Here is a 27,683-nt window from a genome sequence, read left to right on the forward strand (position 1 = left end):
CAAACATAGGGAACAAAGTAGCATATTACATACACTGGCCGTCAAAATTGGCCACCAGTGCAAATAAACACGGCAGCAAAACAAGTCCATAACTGAAACAACTTTAGAAGAGCTCAAGAAACATTATCCTGGATATCCACCATGCTGGCAATAAGCTTAGCAAGCTTATTAGCTTTGTCCTATTTGGCGCTAAAATCCTCCAACGCTTGCTGTTGCACCAGAAAGTATGCATCTGAATGCTCCAGGGACTTCCGCAGTCCTTCCGCTTCTTATCGCAGCACTGCTGATCGATGTCTTTCAGCTTGTAGTTGAGACTCGAGAAACCGAACTGATCCAGACAATGAGTTTGAATAGCTTGTGCAGGCGATAGTGGCCAGTAACTCGAACAGTAAACCAAGACAGGACTTTGGGGTTGCCTCGCTGTCTTCAAGATAGTTTTCCTTAGCTGTTTTATCAGCTTTGTTGGAGACCAACAAGGATGTCTCACGATCCTGAACCTTATCTGCATTACTTCCTTTATCATTGCTTAATAAGGCACTCTTCCCCAATATTTCGTCAGCATTCTAAAAGAAGAAACAAGCAGACACATAACAGGTTTAGCATGTACTAGTATATGAAACTCATTTCGGTGAACCAGTTCATTAGTAAGGTGGACAAGATTAAACTACCAAGTCTTCTATTGCCAAGTAGTACATTATAAAAGCATCAAACAAACATATATCTATGTCCTATGGTCACTGCATTGTCTTGCCAAATCAAAATAGAGACACGGTTCAAATCATATCAGTTCAAGAGAAAGCAGCACTGAAAGAATACAAAGCGTGGGAAACTAAACGGCACAACAAGATTTCAGACGGGTACCACGGGTCTACATGTACAACAACACTATTGGCCCTGTTATGATGCTAGTAATGTGCATGATATGAGAAGTCAACTGTATACACAATTGAAATTGAAATCAACAGAGCTATTTATAAGAGCAAACCTATTAAAGAAACATGCGTAAACATACCTGTTGTGCCATTGGAGTTTCCATTGGATCGTTCAATTTTAAAATAAGTTTGTATGAGTAAATACAGTGATACAAGAGCAAAGCAGTATGCACGATAGCAATGAATCTTAAATGAGAACAATTGTTCTTCAGGTTTAAGCACTTGTTCTACATGAACAGAGTACATTAAGACACAAACATATAGTACTTAAAATAAAATGAGCTCATAGACCTTACCACATTCTTGGTTCGGGACCAGTAAAGAACAAGGCGTTCCTAGTCATCGTCCAGTAAATGTGTCTCAGGAGAACGTAAGGGAATTTGATGAGTTTCTTTGCCAGTGAAGTACGTTTTCTTCAGGTAATTCCGATACTACCACCAAGCATTCTTGAAGATAGCAGAGGTATTAGCACAGGTTACCTCATCTCGAGTTTCCAAATCGGTCCTTCTCTATAGAGAAAAATGGGAAAATTTGCTGTATTATAACCATCATGGAGGTAGAATGTATGGGACAAAGCAAAGTAATTGCCGTGAATAACATTACTTACACATAACTCCTAGACAAATACCTGCAACTGGCATTTTCCTTCATCTTCAGTATAATATTTCCATGATGGGAAGATACGCACATAGGATCTAACAACATCAAATGCGGTAGATGCTAAACTATGAATGGCTGGTTGTGCTTCCTCCATAGGAATAGGTGTACTAATTGGTGGAGTTGGGGTTCGCCGTGGTAGTACCAGCGCTTTGGACACTGGAGCTGCCTTACTAACTGCTCTTGTTTGGGAGCTCCGTGGTGGAGATTGTGCTGTGTCAACAGGAACTGGGTTACTATCTGCTGGGGTTGGGGTTAGATTGGGTGAAGCTGGTTCTCTGTCCATCGCAGTAGGGGTAAAATCTGCGAGAGTCTGGGTTATGTGTGGTAGGGCTGGTTCTCGTGCATGTACAACTGGGGTGCTATCTCCACCAAGAGGTATCACTGTTTTATTTGAAGACCGTGTTTTTACTCCGCTAGGTACTACCATCACCCGCTCCAATTCAAATGGCTGATAAACAAGAAACATAGTTGAATGTGAAGACATTGTATAAGAGACAGATGCAATAGATAGTGTGGAAAAAAGAGGGCATTAAATAGTTGACATGTATATTGTTTAACTAAACAAAATAGGATGACATAATTTCACATATATGATGTCTATCTAATCTGGATAGCATAGCATTACATAATTCAAAGATATGATGACTAACTAAACAGGATCGCATGACATAATGCACAGACATGTTATCTAAGTAATCAGGATCGCATGATTTAATTCACATATGTGATTTATATGCTAAGCGGAGGGCATTCGTATATATGATGTCTGAACTAAGAACATGGTGTTGGATATTGTGTATATGATGTCTAAACTATGTTGTCGGTGTCAAAACCGGCGGATCTCGGGTAGGGGGTCCCGAACTGTGCGTCTAAGGTTGATGGTAACAGGAGACGGGGGACACAATGTTTACCCAGGTTTGGGCCCTCTCTATGGAGGTAATACCCTAATTCCTGCTTGATTGATCTTGATGAATATGAGTGTTACAAGAGTTGATCTACCACGAGATCGTATTGGCTAAAACCCTAGAAGTCTAGCCTATATGATTATGATTGCCACTACGAACTAAGCCCTCCGGTTTATATAGACACTGGAGGAGATCAGGGTTGTACAAAGTCGGTTACAGAGAAAGGAATCTTCATATTTGGATGCCAAGTTTGCCTTCCACGCCAAGGAGAGTCCCATCCGGACACGGAAGAAAGTCTTCGGTCTTTGTATCACAGCCCATCAGTCCGGCCCATATCTAACAGTCCGGATGCCCGAGGACCCCTTAGTCCAGGACTCCCTCAGTAGCCCCTGAACCAAGCTTCAATGACGAGGTGTCCGGCGCACAGATTGTCTTCGGCATTGCAAGGCGGGATCCTCCTCCGAATACTCCAAAATAGTCTTCGAAGGCAACGAACCACTACAAAAAAAAGACACATCCGTGACATTTTGGGCCGAACGAAAAATTGTTCTGTCATACATATGACACTTCTATGACAATAATTGTGACAAAACCCGGTATCATCATAGATGTGGTGGGCTCCTACTTCTATGACAAAAAATCATGACAGAAAATGGGCTTTTCGTCCTGGGCGGGCCGGAGACGCAGCTGCATGACATTCTTTGGGCCGTCCATGACGGAAAAAACCGTGTTAGAAGCGAGGGGGAGGAAAATTTCGGGGAGTTCCCGGTTACGGTGGGAGGTCGGGGGCCGAGCGATGCGCGTTTCTCTCGTACACGTACGCGCGTGTGTGCGAGGCGTTGGCTCTAACTGAACCCGAGCTTGGCGTTGGGCTCTAACTGAACCCGAGCGATTGCACTGCAGGCTACGCGTTACTGAACCCGAGCGATCGATCGATGGCTGTTAATTGAAGTCGATCGAGCGATTCCTTCGCTACTGCTGCTAACTGAAGCCGATCGATTGGATGAACAGTGAGCGTTGCGGGGGGGGGGGGGGGGTTGGATGAATAGTGAGCGGTGGTGTTGCCTCTGGATGAACAGGACCCCGTGGTGTGGTGGAGGGCTGGATGAACAGTAGACGGTGGAGGGGTGCCCGTGGAGGGGTGGTTGAACAGGACCCCGTGGTGTGGAGGGCTGGATGAACAGTAGACGGTGGAGGGGTGCCCGTGGAGGGGTGGTTGAACAGTAGCCGGTGGAGTAGCGCGCGGTGGAGGCTGGATGAACAGGAGCCCGTGGAGGCTGGAGGAGGTTGACGATAGCCCGTGGAGGCTGGAGGAGGTCGATGGTGGAGATGAACAGTCCCGTGGAGTCCCGTTTTGCGGTACGCCACACCCCTCCCGATGAACAGGACCCCCGTTTCGACCGTAGGAGGTCCGTTTCGTCCGTTTTGCGGGACGCCACACCCCTCCCGATCAACAGGACCCCCGTTTCGATCGTAGGAGGTCCGTTTCGTCCGTTTTGCGGTACGCCACAGCCCTCCCGATCAACAGGACCCCCGTTTCGACCGTAGGTGGTCCGTTTCGTCCGTTTTGCGGTACACCACACCCCTCCCGATCAACAGGACCCCCGTTTCGACCGTAGGAGGTCCGTTTCCTCCGTTTTGCGGTACGCCACACCCCTCCCGATCAACAGGATCCCGTCTCAAACGTGGCCGGTCGAACACAAGGCCATTTCCTCCGTTCTGCGGTACGCCAGGCCTCGTTTCCATCGGTTGTTCCGTCTAAGCCCTCCCGATGAACACGACGACGCATTCCGTTCCGACCCAGCCGGTTGGCTCCCACGCGTTCCGTTGCCTCTCGATAATCACGACGCATTCTGTTGCCTCCCGATGAACACGACGCATTCTGTTGCCTCCCCATGAACACGACGCATTCCGTTTCCTCCCCATGAACACGACGCATTCCGTTGCCTCCCCATGAACACGACGACGACGCTGTTTCTCCGTTCTGACCCAGCCATGTACACGAGCCCTGGCCGTACGTATGCGCGAGTAGGCGTTCGAGACACTGCCCGTATGTACACATACGTGGCCGTATTTTCTTTCTTGCACCCTGGCCGCTGTACGTACGTGTACATGCTACGTGCGCGCCTCTACTACGACACATGCGCGCCTCTACTACGACACGTGCGCGCCTCTACTACGACACGTGCGCGCCTCTACATCGACCAGTATGTACGTACACGTTCGCGACCAGAATGACAACGCTACGTACGCTTCGACCAGGTGGGTCCCGACTGTCAGGCACTTCCTTGCCTGCGAAGATGTAGCTGGTGGGTCCCAGCAGTTAGGGGGGTGAATCGTTTTTTTGCCCGGACGCACTTCCTTGCGTGCGAAGGTGTAGCTGCCGGGTCCCAGCAGTTAGGGGGGCGAATCGTTTTTTTGCCCGGACGCACTTCCTTGCGTGCGAAGGTGTAGCTGGTGGGTCCCAGCAGTCGGGGGGTGAATCATTTTTTTTCGGACGCACTTCCTTGCGTGCGAAGATGTAGCTGGTGGGTCCCAGCAGTCATGGGGGCGAATCGTTTTTTTCCCGGACGCACTTCCTTGCGTGCGAAGATGTAGGTCGTGGGTCCCAGCAGTCAGGGGGCGAATCATTTTTTCGCGAAATACGGTGGCCTGTCCGGTGGGTCCCCGCTGTCAGGTGGAGGAATAATTATTTTGCGCGTAATAAGGGGGCACTTCCTTGCGGCTGCCGTGGACCCAGCTGTCAGCCTCTCCACGTACAGTCCACGTCCGATGGAAGTCGTTCCTTGACCATGTTGACCACGCCGCGCCGAGAGCACCAGGGCAGTGGACGACGGCGAGGCCTAGGAAGGGGACGACGCGGAGCCGGGGAAGACGCGGTAGTGGATGCACACGCAGAGAGGAGTACGAGGGTTCACTGGTTCGGCTGCGCTGCCGTCGCCGCAGAATAACAGGGGGTGTGGGTGAGTGGAGGGATGGCCTGGCCAGCGGTGGGAGTAGTAGGGGGCGGTGAGGCCTCTACGGCAGCACAGCCGGCCACGGGAGGCAGGAGCAGGCGGCACGACCGGTGCTGCTTTGGGCGGCTGGAGCAAGAAGACCAGAGGTTGAAGAAGCACGACGGCCGTTGGATGGACATCATACGGTCACTGCAGCTAGAATCGTTTATATTGACTAAGTTGACAAAGCCCTTGGTACGTCAACTTAGTAGGCCCACAGGTCAGCTTCCAAAATGGTGCGCCCCAGATGTCAGGGGGAGGAATCATTTTTGGGCAGGTGAAGCTAGATTATCCGAGATTGAAGAAGAAGCACGGCATCCGTTGGATGGACATCCAACGGCCACTGCTGCTAGAACCGTGTGTTGACTATAAGTTGACAAAGCCTTGCATACGCGTCAACTATATTTTTTTAGGGGACGCATCAACTTAGTAAGGCCAGAAGTGTGTGGCAGAGAACTTATAGCCCATTTGAGATTTGTAAGAATGTGTAGCCCATTTTTGAATTCTAATGGAATTTACTACAACCCATTTACAGTTTGTTAAAAGTACAACCCATTTCAACCAACCGTTCAAAACAGAATTCAATAAAATTTCCCACATTTTGATGGGATCCGAAGTATTTTTATCCCGAAATTTCTAGTCAGATTAAATACAATTTCAATATAAATTTATATTACGTAAAAATCCAACGAAACATTGCGCTCGCAACAATTAATGAAATTAAAATTTTCAATATCCAAAAATAATATTTTATAAAGTAATCACGTGTTTGGTGCATTTTTTTATAGTTACTGCCCAGTTTTTATAATTACATCCAATTTATTATTTCTTAAAGCCCATTTTCTTGTTAAGCCTAATGCATCCCTCCTAGGAAAGATTTGCAGCCCAGCGGGGCGGAGAATAACAACTTGACCTTGCCTGGGTATTCCTAAAAAAAGTATAGCTAGGCTAGCCATTTTGAGCTTGAAAAAAATTAATATCTGGGCTGGATATCTGGCCTGGGCTAGACGGGCCACTGCCCGCCCAGTTAATACCTGCAGCGATGTAATCGTTATTGTTCAGAGGAGAAAAATTAATATCTGGGCTAAACATCGAAAAACTCTGCAGTGCTCACACCTCAAAAACACAAATACTGCTCGAGCTGCTTGGTCCCAGCTGTCGGCCGCTTCTTGTGCAATTCTCTCGTTTATTGACTACTACATAGGTTGACAATGGTGTGGGACCGTGATGTCAGGAAACCAGGAGGAAGCAAAATAAATTATAGTTATATATATAATAAGGAGGCACTTGCGTACGTGAGGCTATGGACCTAGTGGGTCCCCATTGTCATCCTCTGCAAGTAAAGTCATCTCCTCACCGCGCGCGCTTTCCGCCCAAAACAGTCAGCACCGCCCGCCCCGCTTCCCGGTGCAGGCGATTGCTCCGCCTTCAAATGACACAAGTGTCGTCCGTCTGTCCATCTGCCGCCCACATTACTGATACGCGGTTGCCGAGGTGGCTACTCCGGCGCCACACGTCCGTCCCTCCGCCCGCCCACCATTGCTATATAAACTGCTGCGCCGGCCATAGCCGCAGTCATCCGCATCCGTTCCCTTTGTCCTGTCCACACCACTACTGCCCACCATGGCTTCCTCGCGCTCCAGCGCTCTTTGGGACGGGCGAACGACGGACCACAAGGAGATGGAAGCCATTGCTGCCGACCGGCTGGCCGGCAGGCAGCCGGAGGACGACGACGTCCCAATGGAGAACATGGTAGTCGGCGATCCAGCGCCAACCCCCTCCTCCGCGCCATCCTCGCCGGTGCATTGCACCATGACCATCGGCGAGGCCCGTGCCCAATATATGGATAGGGTGAGGCAGATGCGTGAGGAGCAGTTCCGGGAGGCGCAGGCTGACGCCGCCTACAACCACCATCTCCTCTAGGAGCACCTGCAGGCGGAGGAGCAGATCGCCGTGGAGCGGTGTGATAGCCTGCCTTAATAGGGATGATAGACTGCTCATATCAATAAGGAATTCCTTCTTTTCCGGAAGCCCATTCGGACAGAACTCCAAAGTTAAGCGTGCTCAGCTTGGAGTAATTTCAGGATGGGTGACTGACCGGGAAGTTGCTCCCGGGTGCGCACGAGTGAGGACAAAGTGCGCAGAAAAGACTAGTATTGATCTGGGGGCCAGTCTAGATCCCGCCAGGAGTAACGACCACCGGCGGGTGTGTCCGGGGCGTTACAAGCGGGCGGAGTAGGAGGCACTGCTCGACTCGTACCTCTCCGCCCGCAAGGGCCGCCTCGAGCGCTGGCGGTACCACATGCGGGTGGCGGAGGCTGCGGCCGCCTACAAAGAGGCTAGCAAAGAGGGCGATGAAGCAGGTGAGGCGCTGTTTGGTGAGACCGAGGACGAGGCAGCGGAGGATGCCCGCTCCGACGAGTCCCCGCTCCGCTGGCGTCGACGAGGCCCTGCTCCGCCGAGGCCCCGCGGCGCCAACAACGAGGCAGAGGACACCGCCGGCTCCGCCGAGGCCCCGCCCCGCCAACAACGAGGCAGAGGACATCACCGGCTCAGCCGAGGCCCCACCCTGCCGGCAACGTGGGGGAGGATTTCCACCGCTCCGCTGAGGCGCCGCCCGCCGGCAACGAGACAGAGGACATCGCCGGCTCCGCCGAGGCCCCGCCCCGCTGCCAACGAGGCCGCGCCACACAGAAAACGAGGAAGAGTAGAACACGGTAGGTCGCCACCGCTCGGGTCCAAGTAAGGCCACCGCTGCTACCCTCCGGTTGAAGCCAAGCTAGGCGGGTTGACCATTGACGGCCGGTTAGCTTCTTGGCGGCGACGTGGAGTCGGAGAGCTGCGCTGGAGAAGAACACTGCTTCTACTTAACTGCTGGTGCAGTTGGCTGACTGACACGTGGGCCCAACAGGCCACATGTCAGTTACGCAACTGCACCTGCAGTTAAGTCACTGAAGCTTCTGTTCGGCTCAGCGGGACACAGGTGGGTAGTGTCGGTTAATTAATTATACCTCCAGCGCACCCCTTTTTAGTTGAACAATGTATGAAATGTAATGAAATCCGGCATGTTTATATGAAATCCGACCGTGTATGAATGAATTTATTTCGATTAGTTCGAATTCCTGTATCACTGGCATTGGATAAACATGCAAAACAATACGTACTAGCATTATTCCCAGGGTGATCACCTTGTTTGCAGCAGTTTCACATGTACTCCCTCCGGTCCTTTCTAGTCTGCATACAAGTTTTGTCTGCAGTCAAAGTATCTCTACTTTGACCAATCTTATACAAAAAAGTATGCACTTTCACAATATGCGAAGTAAAAAGGAACAAAAGGAGTACAAAGAGTTTGAGCAGCTTTTTAGCGTTTCTGTATATTGCAATCAAACACACAGGCCTGGCAATTCATAGAGAACATTCAAAACAATCGATGATTATGCATCTCAGCGACTCACATGTCAGAGGCTATATTTACGTCACAACAAAAGAATAAAGAAAAAATTGATTGACGCTGCTGACAGCAAAGGGCATCCCATTCAAAAATATCAAACGCATGTCTTGCTAAAATCAATGAGCAAAATTTGACAAGGTTGTCCGATTCCAAAATATCAAATGCCTACGATTGTGGAATGGTCAGGGTTTGCCATCAGTTCGGACATTGACATGGCACCTCGTGCTAAATAAACCAGCTGTTCTTTTTGTGCAGTTCCACCAAAATCAACGAAATTCACGCGTAGCTTGTATGATTTGGCCCTTATATGTTGCAACGCCTTGAACTTATCGGCACCTCCTTTCTTGTGGTGGAAATGAATGATTCGATGTATTCATGAACATTTTGTGCAGTTCCCATTGAAATCAAGCTGAGCACCCCTGTTTGCACAAATACAAAAAAGTGATTAGTATAAAGCAAACTGTACTATGAATTGACAGTTTCAACAGGCACATACATGGTCCATGTAGAGCACACTTTTAGAAAAATGGAACTCACCAGAAAGAATCCTAGAACAACATTGTACTCGCTCATCACAGCAAAAAAATGGAGATTTGTCAGTCCTTCTGAGCTGAAGTTAGTTTGGTCTTGTGGGGAGTAATGTAACCATCCTTCAACTGCTCCTTCTGATGAGAAGATAGACAGGGCTTCTTCATCCTGGCATAATCGGAACTAGTCACTTCACGTACTCCGTATTCTTCTTCAGAGGAAGATGATCCTGTTGTGCAAAGACAAGAGGACTACTAAATGCTAGCATCCCTGTTTGCTCGAAAAAAAGGAAAGGAAATATTCAAAACAGCACAGATGAAGCACTTCTCAAGGACAATACCACTTTTTCATGACAGTATCTAAACAGTAGCACAACACCAATAGAGATGACAAAGCTCAGTCATATGGATGAAATCAGTGGGCGAGTACCAACCTTTGTCAGGAGGCTTATTGTGTAGAGCATACAGATGAAGCACTTCTCCGGAACCATCTGTTGCTATCTACGGTGGTGGCCATGCTTACTATATACTCCTCGATTAGTTTAATATTTCCAACATCTTCTTGTGCAGTTCCACTAAAATATATGGTATCTTCAAAGAAGATCCCTGTTTGCACAAGTAGAGATAATTACATATTACATTAAGAGTGGCATCAAATCAGTGGCAAAACAATTGCTCGTTCCAGCCATAGCAATAAATTAAGATGCAAAACTATATCATTACTTGTGTCATCACAGTTCCAGTGCTTCATTACAGCACCGGGAGTTGATTTTTGTTTTTCTTCCGCTTGTTCTTCCCCTTCATCACTTGGTTCAATAACAGACAAGCTTCGCCTTCAATGTAAGATTTGTGATGTCAATTAGGGAGCACAAGTATAGTACTAAACTTAATTTTTTGATGAAAGTGGCAAAATACAGGCCAGCAGTTGTGAAATATCCTTATCTTACCTCAATGGGATATTACGGCGCACATACAGATTGGAAGTCTTGTCTCCATTTGTGCAGTTCACTAAAATCAAGCAACATTATCGTACAAGTAGCACAATATATGAAAGCACACTGCAGAATCATGTGAAAGAAGGCTAGTACTGACCTTTCATGATGCGGAATTCAAACAACTCACAAGAAGAAGATCTGAACCAAATTCGCCTTAACGGATAGGAAGTAAGATCTCCTCTTCTGCAGTTCCACTAAGATCAAGCAATCAAGCAACGTTGTCGGTGTGACATTTTGGTTGAACTGCACAAAACACTCTTAAAACAAAAGTGTTTTGTGCAGTGCAACAAAAGGTCACAATGGCAACGAGGTGAAGTAGATAACCCTGTTTACAGAGAGGTGCAAAGGAAACAATTAGTGGTCAATAACGGTGGATGACACAGAAGCCAACAAAAAGAAGCATCTACCTTATCTAAATGGGAAAGAAAGCAAGACAGTAGCATTTCTCAAACGGTGGCATTGATTAATATTAACATAGAGATTATATTAACAATAAAATTCGTTAAACATGTAATTTGCTTTTAACTGTGGCATTGCATCAATTTTCCAGCGGCATTATTAGAGGGTGCTTGTTTACAGGGACATTTTGGTGTAGGGACTAAAAAAACTCCGTGTCAGTCCCATCTAAACCAAACAGGAGGGACTTTTAGGGACTAAAAGTGGGCATTTGGGACTAAAAGAAATAAGACCCCGAGGGAGTCCTTTTGGGACTTTTTCCAACAGTTGCCCCTGCCACGCATCGCACCTTGTCTCTATTAGTTCATTACTAGGGGTAACATGGTCTTTTAGCATGTTATTTTATAACCTCTAGTCCATGTTTAGTCCCTGGAACCAAGCAGGTAGGGACTAGGGAGTTTTTAACCAAACAGGGCCTTAGATTAACAACAGCTAATGAGTTGCACGGGACAGTGGACGCACCAGCACCATGTGCATCTACCGATGTACTGTGGTCATGCACAGTCTGTTGCAACAAAGAACAAACAACCAAGGAGCATATTTGTGTTGGTCCCAGTTTTGTTATCTTTAGACACCATTCCCTATGTGAGCGCAGCAAATCTAATCCTGCTCAAACTCTACAGCCTTGTCCCTTCCTTTCCTTTTTGAACTAGTACTTTCACCCCTTCCTTTCCTCTTTGAACCACGTCCAAGATTTATGCGATACAACTTTCCCCACCACTTTCCCCCATTCCTTTCCTCTTTGAACCACGTCCTAGATTCATGCTATACAACTTCCCCCCTTCATTTCCTCTTTGAACTACGTCCTAGATTCATGCTATATACAACTTTTCCCACTACTTTCCCCCACAACTTTCCTCTTTGAACCACGTCCTAGATTCATGGTATACATGCAGCTAGAGCAATGCATGTGGAATAAGTAAATTATAACTTAAGGTTCTTGGGGCGTGGTTCGGTGGGCGACGGGACACCGGCGAAGAAGAAGGGATCGGAGGCCCTCCCGCGCCGCCGCTGGGTGGAAAGTGAACAGCTGCACCGGTAGTCCCTCGCCGACGGCGACGGCGTTAAGCCTCCTTCCCTTCCCGGCGGACGGATCCTGCCGGCTCTTTGAGCAGCAGTGAGGGGAGAGAGAGGCCAATGAAGTCTTGTTTAGATCTGGAGAGGGCGAGAGAGTGTGAAGAGAGCAACTACAAGCGTTGAGGCTCCAGCGGGAGAGGGCGAGAGAGTGTGAAGAGAGCAACTACAAGCGCTGAGGCTCCAGCGTGTATATATATACTGGAGAGAGAGTGTGAAGCGTGCAAACCCTAGAAAACATTTTGACCAGTCAAAGAATCCACCCGAGACCTCAAGTTTGATGAGCGAACAGGCTAACCAGCTACACAACCCTCCCGTTATGTTCAACGAGAGGGAAATAACCTTTTATACATTCCTGCATTTGTGTGACAAGCATGCCGTGTTTTGTGTGTGTGTGTGGGAGTCATTGGGATTTCAATCATAATCATGTCATGTGGCTTTGGTGGTAAGACTATCCAAAGTGGTGTAGAAATAATGCAGCCTTAGTCACCTTACCTCTCTCCACGTAGTACGTTGGGTCCCACCAGTCTGAGGGTGAAACAAACAAATTAAAAGGAAAAATTAAAAGCGCCAGCGGTGTATCTTACCTGACACATCTCGCTACTTCTCAGGAACACTGTCCAATTGATCCCTCTGTTCGCTCATGTACTATTTTAAGTGAATCCTTATTATAACATGCACACAAATTTTGGGCACTTGTATTCGACTTAAGTCAGTGTGCCACCGTATCTCGTATACTTACTACTCCCTCCGTCTAGGTGTAATAAGTCACGTTAGAAGGTGCAACCGGACCAAGGTGCGTGCGTGTGCGTGTGTGTGTGTGTGTGTGTTTAACAGCATGTGTGTGTTAGAGAGAGCGACAGATCGACCTACTCCTACAGAGAGATGTTGTGTAGTGTACGATTTTAGCCGTGAGAGTCGGTGCATCCTCTCGTTTCCGGGCGTGTCCGGTAGGGACATGCAGACAGCTGCCACGCCCACTCCTGACCAGCCTGGCCCACCCAAAGCCCCTCCATCGCCCGCGCGTGCTTCCCGCCCGAAACGGTCAGCGCCGCTCCAAAGAATCGGTGCCGCATTCATGCCCGGGCAGAGCGGACGCGACCTCTCACTGGCGCAAGAGTGATGGTTGCTTCGTCCGTCCAACTTACTGCTGGGTCTATGTGATTTGACGGCTCATTGGTCTTTATTACTAGGTGGTAGGACTGCTGGATGTCCCACGCTTTCGGCGAAAGGAGGTACTACTACTAGATTACAATTTTCTCCATTCTTACAGCAGAGGCGTGCAAGAGCAGTGAAAACACGGAGGCTCAGTGATTACATGGCCCACCTCACACTATCACCGTGCGACACCTAACTCTTTACATAGTACTCCCTCCGTTCCTAAATATTACTAGATGAGTCCCCGCGCGTTGCCGCGGAACAGCGGTATATCTCTCTGCGCAAAATTATCGATTTCATAGAACTAAAAAAAACTCTATAACCGCATGACAAATGTGGTAGCCAAACTAAATAAACTCCCATCATCATTTTGATCATCCCATGTAAGGAAAAAAGATCAGCCAACTCCTATTGCATAATGGGATTATATTTTTCTTTTTGACATGTTAATGGGACTTAAAAGCTCACTTACATGCATCCTACCAGTGCATGCTTGCATGCAGACATGTTGATGTGATTTAAAACCCACTCACATGCATGTGCCACGGTATTTCTGCATGCTTGCATGTGGCTTAGTGCGGAGCCTCTCAACGTTTAGATCAGACGGCTATTATGGACTGATTTACTTCATCTAACGGCTACATCAATTTTGATGATGTGGCTCAAGGAGAGGATAGAGAATTCCTAGTAGTGGGGGCTAGCTATTACTAGTAGATAAGTCTTTGTAGAGATTCCACTACATACGGAACAAAATGAATGAATCTACACTTAAAATGCATCTATATACATCCGCATGTGGTTCATGGTGAAATCTCTACAAAGACTTATATTTAGGAATGGAGGAAGTACTAGTATAGTACGTACTGTAATTTATCAGCGAGATAAATTTGTACAATGCTATGAAGCTTCCAGCTTCTGTTACATGTATCTTGCATCCAAGGTTGCTCGTTGCAACATTTCATCAAATACAAAGGAGACTAACATGCATGCTAATGCATCTCAATGATTGACAGATCATAGCAAATATGTACTCCCTCCGTTCCAAAATAAGTGTCTCAACTTTGTGAAAACTTTAATACAAAGTTGTACTACTGCTACTAAAGTTGACACTTATTTTGGAAACAGAGGCAGCTAAAGAAAAAAAATGATCCATGCAGTCCCTAGCCCTTGAACCGTGAACCCTGACCAGCCTTCAATTTGCTGGCAATGTTCGAGCTTCCTAATAAATGAAGTTTGCAACCTTTTGACCATCGGATCATTTTGTGCAGTCTCACCAAAATCGAGATGAGCATCCCTGTGGCAAAGAAATTGAAGAAGCGTGATTAGAATAAGATTACTGGACTAGTTGATGAGACATAAACTCATCACAAATACAGTACGTAGAAGCCAGTAGAGGTACGTGCGGGGCAAAGAAGTAGAGAAATATCCACAGGGAGTGATGTGGGCAGCTGGAGCAGTGGTGCAAGCCGGCTGTAAAGGGAGTTGTACCTGAGGGATAGCTCAACCTTGAGGAGGGCGGCGGGAGGCGGCAACTGCCCACGTTGCGACAGTGAGCAAGGGACGAAGGCAACCTCACCGGCTTTGTGAGAGAGAACGGCGGGGACCCCTGATCGGGACGTGCCGACAGTGGGTTTTCGCCGTCGGCGACGACCACCGCATCTACACTAAGCATCCACCCCTTCCCCAAGCGGAAGTGATCCGCCGGGATGTTAGAGATGTGGCCACAGTCGTTTTGTGTGAGAGAGTGTGAAGAGAGCAACCCCAGCAAGCAACCGTGTAGGCTGGACCGTCCTGACTATGTATATAGTGGAGCAGTTTCCTTTTCTCTCCATATGAACCTATCATATTGCGTACGTGCCACTGAAGAAAAAAAACTTTATTTATAAATGATGCGGCACCTACTACTCGTTCTCCTATAACCTTGCGCTTGGCATCTCCAAAATATTAACCTTGCGATTGGCTCTTCGCCTCTTCGGGAAGTCGAGCAATAATGGTAGTGCAGTATATATCGTTCTGGCTATATGAGACCGAATGAATTGCTGCACGTCCACCACGTGGGCGAGGGTCGAGGGGCGAGGGAGACTGCTACATACGGAGCAAAATGAGTGAATCTACACTCTAAAATACGTCTATATACATCAGTGTTGTTTGGAGTATGTACTAGTAGTTCATATTGAAATCTACTAAAGGACATATATATTCCAAACAATATGATATAGTCTCTATAACCAAGGTAGTAGGGACGAGGAGTAAATGGAGGGAGTAGCTGCGAGGCACCGCGCGCATGGGCGAGGGAGCGGGCGTAAGGCGGAGCAAGCTTCACCTCATCCTGCGAGCCACCACGCCCGTGGGTGGGGGAGACGGCGTACTAAGCAAGCTTCTCCTCGTTCTGCGAGTTGACGGGACACATCAAAAGTACTCCAGTGTATAGAGCCTTGCCTCTAAGGTAGGCCCCACATGGTTTGCCTCTTTTTTAACATAACACGTCAAGTCGCAATTTGTTTGTTCACCCATGGTAGACGATCCTCCCTCCACCAAGTGGACAACTAGTACACGTGCCAAATTACCACGTGGGCTGCCTTTTTCGTACAGAAATGAGCTCCACCATGTACCCGCGCGGGTGTGGTTGGGAAAGAGACGGGAGTACGTGCGCCGTGCATGCACCTCTTCTCTTCGTGCACGTCCCCCACCTACGTGGGTGTGTGTGAGAGATACAAACCGCGTTCGTGAGTGTTTTTTGTTTTGGGGTGGGGGTGGGGTGGGGGGTTGATTTCATGAATTATTTGTGGGAATATGTGTCGATGACATCTCAAACAAAATGTTGCATGCAATGTGTGTGAAATGGAGGCCTATCCATATCATACATAGAGGGTCGGGCAATCCACGAGAAGAGAGGGAGGGGTCATAGCTATCGATAGAGTCGAAGAGAGGATTAAGTGGGTGGGTGCGAGATCGATGAAGAGAGCCATCGAAATTGTGTGTGTGTGCAAGTCAAAGATATAGGGCGACTGGCCTACCGGAACGTTAGAGGGCACATGTCAAGTTTGTGTGTGGCAGGGAGACATGACTAGAGTGCTCGATGTATCGGTGTGTGTGGGGGGGGGAGGGGGTGGGGGGAGGGGTAGGCAGAGGCCTAACTATAGAGGTAGAACGACTCGTATATGTGTTGAGAAGGAGAGACCCAGCTATGTCTTGAGGGAGATCGATCGACATCCATACATAACTGAAGGACGGGAAATATGATGGGACAGAGAGAGAGAGGAGAGAGAGAGGGGGAGGGAGAGGGAGGGAGAGGGGTAGAGTGCTGGATGGGTGATGGAGTTGCTTCTCGAAGATGGTGGGAGAGGCCTACTAGACAAACTGAGGGTGGAACTGTAATGTTATCAATAAGAGTGGGGATGTGTTTCTGTGTGTGCCTGTGCGTGATAGATCTGTCGGGACGCATCCATGGATGATGAAGGGGAACCATGTGTTTGGTAAGCAAACCTAACTAGATCGGTAGATCAATTGTTGTTTGTCGGAGGAAGGGAGAGACACAACTAATGAGGTAGATCGATTGACGTGTGGGTAAAAACGAGTTATAAGGACCTAGCTAGCTATATGTATAGCGAGAGATCGGTCGGTGTACGTCCATTTGTTAGAGGCAAATAAGGCCTAGCGAGACGGATAGACAGAGAGAATGGAGCTAGGAGGTGGTGCGAGAGGCCCAACTACTAGCTAGATAGGGGGAGGAGTGTGCGGTTGTGAGATCGATGAAAAGAGGGGCGAGAGTTTACACGTGTGTCTGACCGTATGAGAGACACGAGGCAAGGACACATAAAGGAGGAGATTGAAGGTGTGTGTGTATGTTGTAGGCAGGCATCGCTGGAGAGGTTTATCGCCTTAAATCGGTGGGGGTACTTTTGTAACTTACCCCACATTTCAGACAAGCGCGTCTCTAAGCCATGGTTCCCCACTGCCATCGCATCCACCCAACCATTCGTACACCGAGGCCGCGAAAACACACGACGAAACCCCACACCCTACTCCGTCCGCCACCCAGCCGGAGCCTCTTCCCCGACGACGTCGTCCACAGCAACACCTCGACGTCCCTCATCCACCGTACCGGATGAGGATACGTCGTCGATCTCATCGTCCCGCCGGCTCAACCACCCTGTCCTCCACCTCCAAGGAGCTGCCCCGACGTTCCCCTCGTCTTTCGCGCCACCTCCATTCCCACACCGCCGTCTTCACCTGCACCACCGGAAGAGCATCATCATCACCGTTTCCTCGGATGAAGCTGCGGCCTAATCGGCGCCACCAAAGAGGTTGTACACTAATCGCCGCATTTTCTTCTTGATTCGATCTCACGGTGCTGCCGGCGCTCGGTCCCGAGCCGACACGGCGCGGCTCCATCCACGGCGGCGTCGCCGGCCACTTCCTCCACGGCGTCGCTCCCTCGGCGGCGACGTCCACATCAGTAGGAGCTGCTGCTGCTTTAGCTCTCGCTCGCGCTGCTGCTCTGCTCTTGCTCTCGGTCCCCTGCCTGGTCTGCTCTTGCTATTGCTCTTGCTCGCGCTGCTGCTCTCGCTCTTGCTTGCGATGCTGCTCCGATTTAGCTGCACTTCAGTCGACTGAATCGACTTTTGGGTCAGTCGATTTTCAGGGGGTGGGGGGGCTCGCCGGGGTGAAGGAAGAACCAGCCGCAACGGGGAGGGGGGCTCGCCGGAGAGGTACCCCACTATCTATCTTAGGGTTCAGGATGGGGGCGGTGGTCGCCGGCGGTGGCGGGGCATTGGCGGGGCGGTGGCGTGGGGATCGCCGGAGAAAAAGCTCGGCTCGGGGGGCCTAGAGGGATGGCCGGGGCGGCGGCGGACCGACGGTGGGGAGTGTTTTCAGGGTGGGCGGGGCGGCGCACCGCCGGCCGCGGGCGGCGGGGGGCTGCTGTTTGGCTGGTGGTGGCTGGCGGCTCAGGGGGGTGGAGGTTGAAGATGAACCGCAGGCCCTTGATTTCGTATCCAACAGCTGCAAAATCGACTGACGAGAGATGAAAAAGTCAGTCGACCGACGTGTAGCCTCACCTTGCTAGTGCGTTCAGTTTCGACAGCAAAATTCAGTTTCGACGGTTAAGTTCAGTTTCGACAGTTAAGTTCAGTTTCGACAGTTAAGTTCAGTTTCGACAGTTAAGTTCAGTTTCGACAGTTAAGTTCAGTTTCGACAGTTAAGTTCAGAGATGAGCGGCTGATGTATTTTACATCTAGCACTTTGTGGTTATGTATTTTACGTCATGTATTGGAGATGCTATTAGAATTCCACTCAGGTTAACGTTGTTCGTTGTCTCTCTTGTCCTGCTTCAGCCTCGGCATCGTACAACTCACCGGAGCTGCTCCAACGACGAAACCCTCCATCCCAGGGGAGCAGTACCTCGGGCTCCATCTCCAGACGCGTAATATCTTCTTCCCCTCCTCCGACAGCAAGTCAGCCGGAGCATCCTCACCGGCCAACCCAATCACGCTAAGATCGACATGGCTTCGCCAAAGAGGTTGTACACTTGTTGCATCTCTTTTTTACTCTACATGTTATATATATTGTCCACTGAGCACACGGATTTGTTCCTTTAGTGTCTCCTTGAAAGAAAAAACGTAGGAATTTTAATTTTCACTTGTCCTCCTTTTCAAATTCCTATTCATGAAGCACAAGACTAAGAGATAGTAGCATAATAGCATTATAACCGTACATTTTCTTGTGGTTTGACTTAATCTCACCATGCTTCTTTGCATCCTGTGATCTTCCAATTGTCGTGAATCAAACACCCAGATTGGCAGAAATCCTGTGTTTTTAAATTCTCTGTTTTGCACGTGCATTCCTATCCTATTCCTGTCTATTTCCTATCCCTGCATTGTTGGAATCCTCCAATTCAAACGAGCCCTTACAAAATTACTTCTCTTACAGATAGTTGTCAAAGAAAACCTTGTGTGGTTTGTCCCGCTCCTGCTGCGCCGTCGTCCACCCCAGCTCAGCTGCTCCAACGACAGAAGGGTCCAGCACAGCAGGGATCCGGCCTCCAGACTGTCTTTCGCCGCCTCAGATCTTCTTCCCCGCCGCTGGCAGCCATGAAAACTGCATTACCATCATCAACCGAGCAGATGACCTCGAGGACTACACGGGTCCGCAAGAGAGGTCGCACTCTTTCGTGTGTGCTTACGTTATGCATCGCTTAATATTACATGCTACTTTATCGTCCTGTTCACCGATTAGACTCTAAGTCAGCTCCAAACTAATGGTCAAACTTGAGTTTTTAAATGGTTGTGGGCTACATATCGGGGCCGCTATCAATAGTATTTATCTACTATTTGGTTAATCTCCGGTGTCTACTATGAGTTTCATGTTGGGTGGGAAACAAACAGTAAAGAAGCCATTATCTGTATTTTTTAACTGAAGCCATTATCTGCCTGCTATTATTGGTTTTGGGTCTATCCACAGGTTGCTACCATCACTCTGGATTTCTGCAGGCACTCCTTACATAATCTCACTATGTTTTATTCCTATGCATGACAGTTATTGTAAACAATGGAACTGAACATGTAGAGCAAAAGAGACGAGCCTTGCGTGGCAATAAAATTTCATGCAGACGTCGCTCCATGGTAGGCGCAAAGGCAGCCCGCCTCCACACATTTCGGATTGTAATCGAGAGGAAGATATCTGTTCTGAGGGGGATTCAGAAGGGCAAGACAACTCCTATTTACCCCCTGAGGTCTTCGCTCTAACTTGGCATGCTGATGTTGGTTATATCATGCATATGGTGTCTTGCATTGCTTACTTTATACATCAAATATGTCATCTGCTTAGTTTAGACATCCTTTGTGCGAATGCCATCTGTTTAGTTTATTCATCATTTATGTGAATTATGCAACGCCATCTTGTTTAGCCAGGCATCATATATGTCAATTTTGCAATGCCATCCTGCTTAGCCAGTCATCTTATATGTAAATTATATCAGGCCATCCTTTTTTTCGTTACATATTACATTTGTCAACAATGTTAGTACATTCAACTGCTCTTCGTGTGCATCAGCCATTTGACACGGTGATGGCAAATTCTGGAGTGAAAACAAGGTCTTCAGAGCAGACTATGCTATCTGACGAAGCGCATATCTCGCTGGTTACGGATAGCTCCTCAGAGGAGGATTCAGAGACAGATGACCAGTCCTATTCCCCCCCGGAGGTGTATGCTCTAACTTGGCAGGGTTATGTTGCTCATATCGTGTGTATGGTGTCTCGCATTGCTATGTCATTTGATTAGTTTAGACATGCTTTGTGTGAGTGCCACTTGTTCAGTGTCTAATTACCATATATGTGAATTATGCATTGCCATCTTGTTGCAAGACATTATATATGTGAATTATACAATGCTATCTTGTTGCAAAGGCATTATATATGTGAATTATGCAATGCCATCCTGTTTACCCAATCATCATGTATGTGAATTATATCATGCTATCATTTTTTGTATTACGTGTTCCATTTGTCGACAACGTTTATATATTCAACTACTCTTCCCGTGCATCAGCCATTTGAAGCGGTGATGGAAGTATCTGGAGTGAAAACAAGGTATTCAGAGCAGACAATGCTACCTGCTGAAGCAGACATCTTGCTGGTTACAGGGAGCTCCTCAGAGGAGGATTCAGAGACTGATGACCAGTCCTATTTCCCCCCTGAGGTCTATGCTCAAACTTGGCAGGGTTATATTACCCATGTCATGCATGTAGTCTTGCATTGCTTAGTTTTTACATCATATATGGATTGCCATCTGCTTACTTGCTTACTATATAAATCATATATTTGAATTATATCATGCCATCATGTTTACATAGTACATACACATCATCTATCTGAATTATGGCATGGCAACCCATTTAATAAAGACATCATATAGTTATATCATCTCATCTTATTTAGTGTTTACAGTCATCATATTTTGAATTATGGCATTCTATCCGTGAATGTATGTGAATTATGGCATGCCAACCTATTTAATAAACACATTATATAGTTATGTCATGTCATCCTGTTTACATAGTCTCATATTTTGAACTATGTCTTTCCATCTTTTTTAGTTAGCCATCATAATCTGAAATTGTGCCATGCTATCCTATTTAGTTAGCCATCATATATGTGAAATTGTGTCATGCTATCCTGTTTGGTTAGACAACATAAATATGAATTATTTCATGCCCTCTTTTATTCCCCACTATCCATTGCACCTGTCTATCATACAATGTCTATACTTTCAATTACTTTTCTTGTTTATCAGCCATTTGAATTGGAGAGCGTGATGGCAGTATCTAAGGGAGTAACAACACGGTCTTCAGAAAAGATAGTGCTACTAGTTGATGCAGATAGAACCACAGCTGTACTTGCCCAAGGACCAGATCCACCACACATAACCCAGACTCTCACAGATTGTACCCCTACCCAGTTGGACAGAGAACCAGCTACACCCCTTCTAACCCCAACCCCGGCAGATAGTAACCCAGTTCCAGTTGACACATCACCGTCTCCACCACAGAGCACCCAAACACGAGCAGTTAGTAAGGGAACTGCAGTGCCCAAAGCACGAGGACCACCACTCCGAATCCCAACTCAACGCTTAAAGGAGAAGAAGATTTGTTCTCAGGTCAGGTTCTGTAGCTATGGTTCATACTCCTTTGCTCTTGCATTACTGTATTTACTCATACCAAGTATTTTCAAATTTGAAGGATGGAATTGAAACTCCAATGGCGCAACAGGTATGTTTTAAACCTGTTTCTTTAACTGGTTTGCTGTTGTTTCAATTGAATAAACAGTTATGTTCTCATGTCATGCACATTACAAGTGTTTTTATTGCTCTATAGTTACCCACACTTATATTCTGTGTCTTGAACAAATATTATTTGAACTGTGTCTCTATCTTGATTTGGCAACAAAAACTAGAATGATATAGACCATAAAGTGACCATGGTACATAGATATATGTTTGTTTCATGCTGTTATCCTGTCCACTTTACTACTGAACTCATTTACCAAAATGAGTTTCATATACAACATGGTAAACATGTGATGTGTCTGCTTGTTTCTCTTTTAGAATGTGGACAAAATATTGGAGAACAGTACCGCGTTATCCAATGGTAAAGGAAGTAATGCAGATAAGGTTCAAGATAGTGAGACATCCCTGTTGGTCTCCACGAAAGCTGATAAAAACTATCTTGACGACAGTGAGGGAACCCAAAAGTCCTGTCTTGATGTAGTGTTCGAGTTACTGGCCACTACTGCTGGCACAAGCTCTTCGAACTCTCTGCCTGAATTAGTTCGTCTTCTTGAGTCTCAACTTCAAGTTGAAAGACATCGATCAGATGTGCTGCGACAGGAAGCTGAAGGACTGAGGAAGTCCCTACAGAATTCAGATGCATATTTTCTGGTGCAACAGCAAGCGCTGGAGGATTTAAGCGCCAAACAAGAGAAAGTTAATAAGCTTGCTAAGCATCTTGCCAGCATTATGGGTACCCAGGATATTGTTTCTTGAGATCTTCTGAAGTGGTTTCAGTTCTGGATTTGTTTTGCTTCGGCATTTATTTGCGCTGGTCGCAAACTTTGACAACCAGTGTATATGATATGCTGCTTTGTTCCCTATATTTGCACTGGTGGCGAACTTTGATGCCCAGTGGATGTAATATGTGTAATAGCCGTGATAGCCTAGCGTTAGTTGCTTGCTTATTTATTTCCTTGTTGTCTTGTTTATTTGTTTGCTTGTAGTCATTGCAGTTCTTTTTCCGCGGTTTGCTAGTGGCTGCAATAACCTATTTTTTAAAACTAGGCCACAATAACCATGGGCTAATATTTACTGTAGTGACACTGGGCCTCCTACTGGCCATAGAAATAGTGGGCCTTATACGGGCCATAGAAACAATGGGCCTTCTACGGGCCATATCATCAATGGGCCTTATACGGGCCGTATGATCGATTGGCCAAACATGGGCCAAACAGACCGCATTATGGCCATAAACGGGCTAGAGTTGGAATCGTCCGTTCATGGGCCGACCATAACGGGCCATCGTTAATAGGCCGTATTTGATGACGCTATGAAAACGGCCCAACGTATTAACGGACCACAAACGGGCCGACTGTAACCACGGGCTGAATTTCGCCCACAAGCAGAAAATTACAGTAACGGGTCGTAAGTAAACGAATGCTGGAAATGAGCCCAAGAATAAATGGGCTCTGAGAAGGCTGAAAGATAACATGGGCTGGAAACGGCCCAACGGAATAACGGTCCGTTAATGGGTATAAAGTGATACACTGTTCATTACGGGCCAGTTTCACCACGGGCCGTTAATGGGTGTAAAGTGATACACTGTTCATTACGGGCCAGTTTCACCACGGGCCGTTAATAGGCCAAGAGTTACATAGGGCCTCATATGGGCCGAAAGACGTCATGGGCCATACATGGGCCAGAAGTGAAAACGGGTTGGAATCATATTGGATGGCCCAGATGACGCTACTGGGCCTAATTCGGATAGGGCGTAACGTGCCTTGGGTTAGCGGGCTATAAATGGGTTATATGCGAACAGGCCGTTAACATGCCTTCCATGGGCCGGCCCGCCACCTTTTGACCAAGTCAAACGGGCCGGCCTTTTCACAGGAATGGGCCTCTGTTGGGCCGTGCCACGTGTCGACGTATCATAGGCGCCTTCTGTTCAATGAGTGGATGACATCTGTCCCAACGATGAGCCGACACATGTTTCCTCCAGCCAATCATGATTTTACACGTGGAAAATCCCCATTGGTCGGGGCTGCTAATGGGTTATCGGATCCAAAACCCGACCCGATAGCTTAACGGCGTTCCGTTACGGTGGATGCCACGTGTCGGTCACCCTTGACGAAAGCACTTCTGTGACGCGCGATTTATCGTCATGGAAGAGGACACTTCCGTGATGATAATTTTGGTAATGTCATGGAACACTTCTACGACAACACATGTATGACTATCTTGATTCTGTCATAAATTTGTCATGGATGTACATGCATGACAAAAAACGCGACCTACTGTGACAAACACATATCATCACGGAAGTGTATTATTTTGTAGTGCCTCGACTCAGCAGATGAACCTGAGGAGTACACGGGTCCACAAGAGAGGTCGTACTCTTTTGTTTATGCTTATGTTATGCATTGCTTAATATTACCTGCTACTTTATTGTCCTGTTCACCTCTTAGACTCCAAGTCAGGTCCAAAGTGATGTTCAAACTTGAGTTCTAAATTAGTTGTGGGGCACATATCGAGGCAGCAATGAATAGTATCTCTGTCTAATATCTGGTTCACCTAGGGTATGCCTATCTTGTTCATCTTGGGTGGGAAACAAATAGTAAAGCAATCATCTGCTTTTTTTATTAAATTAAAGCAATCATCAGCCTGCTATCATTATTTTTGGATCCATCCACTGGTTGTTACCATTACTCTAGATATCTGCATGCTCTCCTTACATAATCTCACTATATTTTTTTTGTATGCATGTCAGATATTGTACACAGTCATGCTGAACATGTAGAGAAAAAGATAAGAGTTTTGTGCGGCAATATAATGTCATGCAGACATCGCTCCATGGTGGGTTCAATGGCAAACCCTCCCCCCTCCACTCTCCAGATTGTAATCCAGAGGAAGATATCTGTTCTCAGGCGGATTCAAACGCAGCTCACCACTCCTATTTATCCCCAAGGTGTTTGCTCTAACTTGGCATGATGATGTTAGTCATATCATGCATATGTTGCCTTGCAGTGCCTACTTCCGACATCATATATGTCATCTGCTTAGTTTAGACATGTTCTGTAATGCCACATGTTTAGTTTCAATATCATATATGGGAATTATGCAGTCTCATGTCTTTTAGCCAGCCATAATATATGTGAAATGTGCAATGCCATCCTGTTTAACCAGGCATCCTATATTTGAATGATATCTAGCCCATCGTTTCCTTCATTGAATTTCCATTTGTCGACTATGTTTGTACATTAAACATCTCTTCCTGTGAATCAGCCATTTGAGTGGGTGATGGAAAAATCTGGAGTGAAAATAAGGCCTTCAGAGCAGACAGTGCTACCTGTCGAAGCAGATCTCTTGCTGGGTCCTGATAGCTCCTCAGAGATGGATTCAGTGACAAATGACCAGTCCTATTCCCCCACCGAGGTGTATGCTCTAACTTGGCACGGTTCTACTGCTCATATCATGAATATGGTGTCTTGCATTGCATATGAGGGAGTCCTGGACTAAGGGGTCCTCGGGCGTCTGGCCTGTTAGATATGGGCCAGACTGATGGGCTGTGATACAAAGACCGAAGGCTTTCACCCGTGTCCGGATGGGACTCTCCTTGGCGTGGAAGGCAAGCTTGGCGTCCAAATATGAAGATTCCTTTCTCTGTAACCGACTTTGTACAACCCTGATCCCCTCCGGTGTCTATATAAACCGGAGGGCTTAGTCCGTAGTGGCAATCATAATCATATAGGCTCGACTTCTAGGGTTTTAGCCATTACGATCTCGTGGTAGATCAACTCTTGTAACACTCATATTCATCAAGATCAATCAAGCAGGAAGTAGGGTATTACCTCCATAGAGAGGGCCCGAACCTGGGTAAACATTGTGTCCCCCGTCTCCTGTTACCATCGACCTTAGACGCATAGTTCGGGACCCCCTACCCGAGATCCGCCAGTTTTGACACCGACATTGGTGCTTTCATTGAGAGTTCCACTGTGCCGTCGTCAAAAGGTTTGATGGCTCCTTCAATCATCTACAACAATGCTTTCCAAGGGGAAGTTTTCCTCCCCAGACAGATCTTCGTATTTGGCGGCTTCGCACTGCGGGCCAACTCGCTTGGCCATCTGGAGCAGATCGACAACTACGCCCCTGGCCATCAGGTTAGATTTGGAAGCTTGAACTACGTCATGGGTATCCGCAGAGACTTGATCTTCGACGGATTCGAGACCACGGCAGCCGCTCCCTGTCACCGCGATGAACATGACTTAAATCTATCATCGGACCATACCCAGGAGATAGCACCTGTAACTGCTCTGGCCTTAGATCCGGAGCAGATCGTGCCATCCGAGGACGGGAAGCTCAACTCCGCCACGGAAGCCGCAGACTCAGCGGCGTTGGAGCCACACATAGACCTAACCTTGAGTGACATCTGTGTCACCGGAATCTCCGACTCATTTCCAGCTACAGGTTCCGAACCATGTGCGTCCGCGTATGTCGAGCTTGATCAGGCATCGATCCTCGAATTCAGCTCCGTGGACATTTGCCGGCACTCGCCTTTAGGTGATGTGTTAAACTCATTAAAAGTACTATCCTTAGCGGGGGACTCACAGTCGAATTATATCCGGTTCAAACTAGATGCTGATGATGGAAAATTTCGCTTCCCACCCACCGCCTGTCGGTGTCAAAACTGGCGGATCTCGGGTAGGGTAGGGGGTCCCGAACTGTGCGTCTAAGGTCGATGGTAACAGGAGACAGGGACACGATGTTTACCCAGGTTCGGGCCCTCTCTATGGAGGTAATACCCTACTTCATGCTTGATTGATCTTGATGAATATGAGTATTACAAGAGTTGATCTACCACGAGATCATAATGGCTAAACCCTAAAAGCCTAGCCTGTATGACTATGGTAATGAATATCTCTCCCCTCCGGACTAAGTCCTCCGGTTTATATAGACACCGGGAGGATCTAGGGTTACACAAGGTCGGTTACAGAGAAAGGAATCTACATATTTGGTCGCCAAGCTTGCCTTCCACGCCAAGGAGGGTCCCATCCGGACACGGGTGCAGTCTTCGGTCTTCGCATCTTCACAGCCCATCAGTCCGGCCCATGGCTAACAGGCCGGACGCCCAAGGACCCCTTAGTCACTATCGAAGACTTAACCGACATGCTCGATTACGGCTCCGAAGACATCGACGGCAAAACCTGCCATTTATCAGACGTTGGACGACCACTTCTTCGTACGACGTGTACACGGTGGATACACCTAAAGAAACTAACGACGATGACAAAGAAGATCCAATCAAGGATAAACCTCCTGAGACACAGCCAAAGCGTCGGCGTTAGCGGCGCCGCTCTAAGTCACGTTGTGGAAAAGACAGCAATACCGGCATGGGAGAGAACAATACTCCGGACGATGCCGAAGACAATGAAGATCCCGTTGAGGCAACTTTCGAACAGGACAAACGGGAATACGGGCAAGTCAGCCCTGATGAACAGTCCATACACGAAGACTCGGATGACTCTCCGAGGACGAGGTGAGCCTTGGCAACGAGGATTTTATCATGCCTGAGGAACCTCTCGAGCAGAAGCGCTTTAAGCGCCGGCTAATAGCCACTACAAGAAGCCTGAAAAAGAAGCAGCAGCAGCTTCAAGCTGATCAAGATCTGCTCAATGATAGGTGGACTGATGTCCTTGTAGCCGAGGAATACGGCCTCAAGCGCCCAGCCAAAAGTTACCAGCGCAAATTGCTACTTCAGTTCGATGA

Source organism: Aegilops tauschii, chromosome 5, assembly GCF_002575655.3.
Source record: "Aegilops tauschii subsp. strangulata cultivar AL8/78 chromosome 5, Aet v6.0, whole genome shotgun sequence".
Taxonomy (NCBI): Eukaryota; Viridiplantae; Streptophyta; class Magnoliopsida; order Poales; family Poaceae; genus Aegilops; species Aegilops tauschii.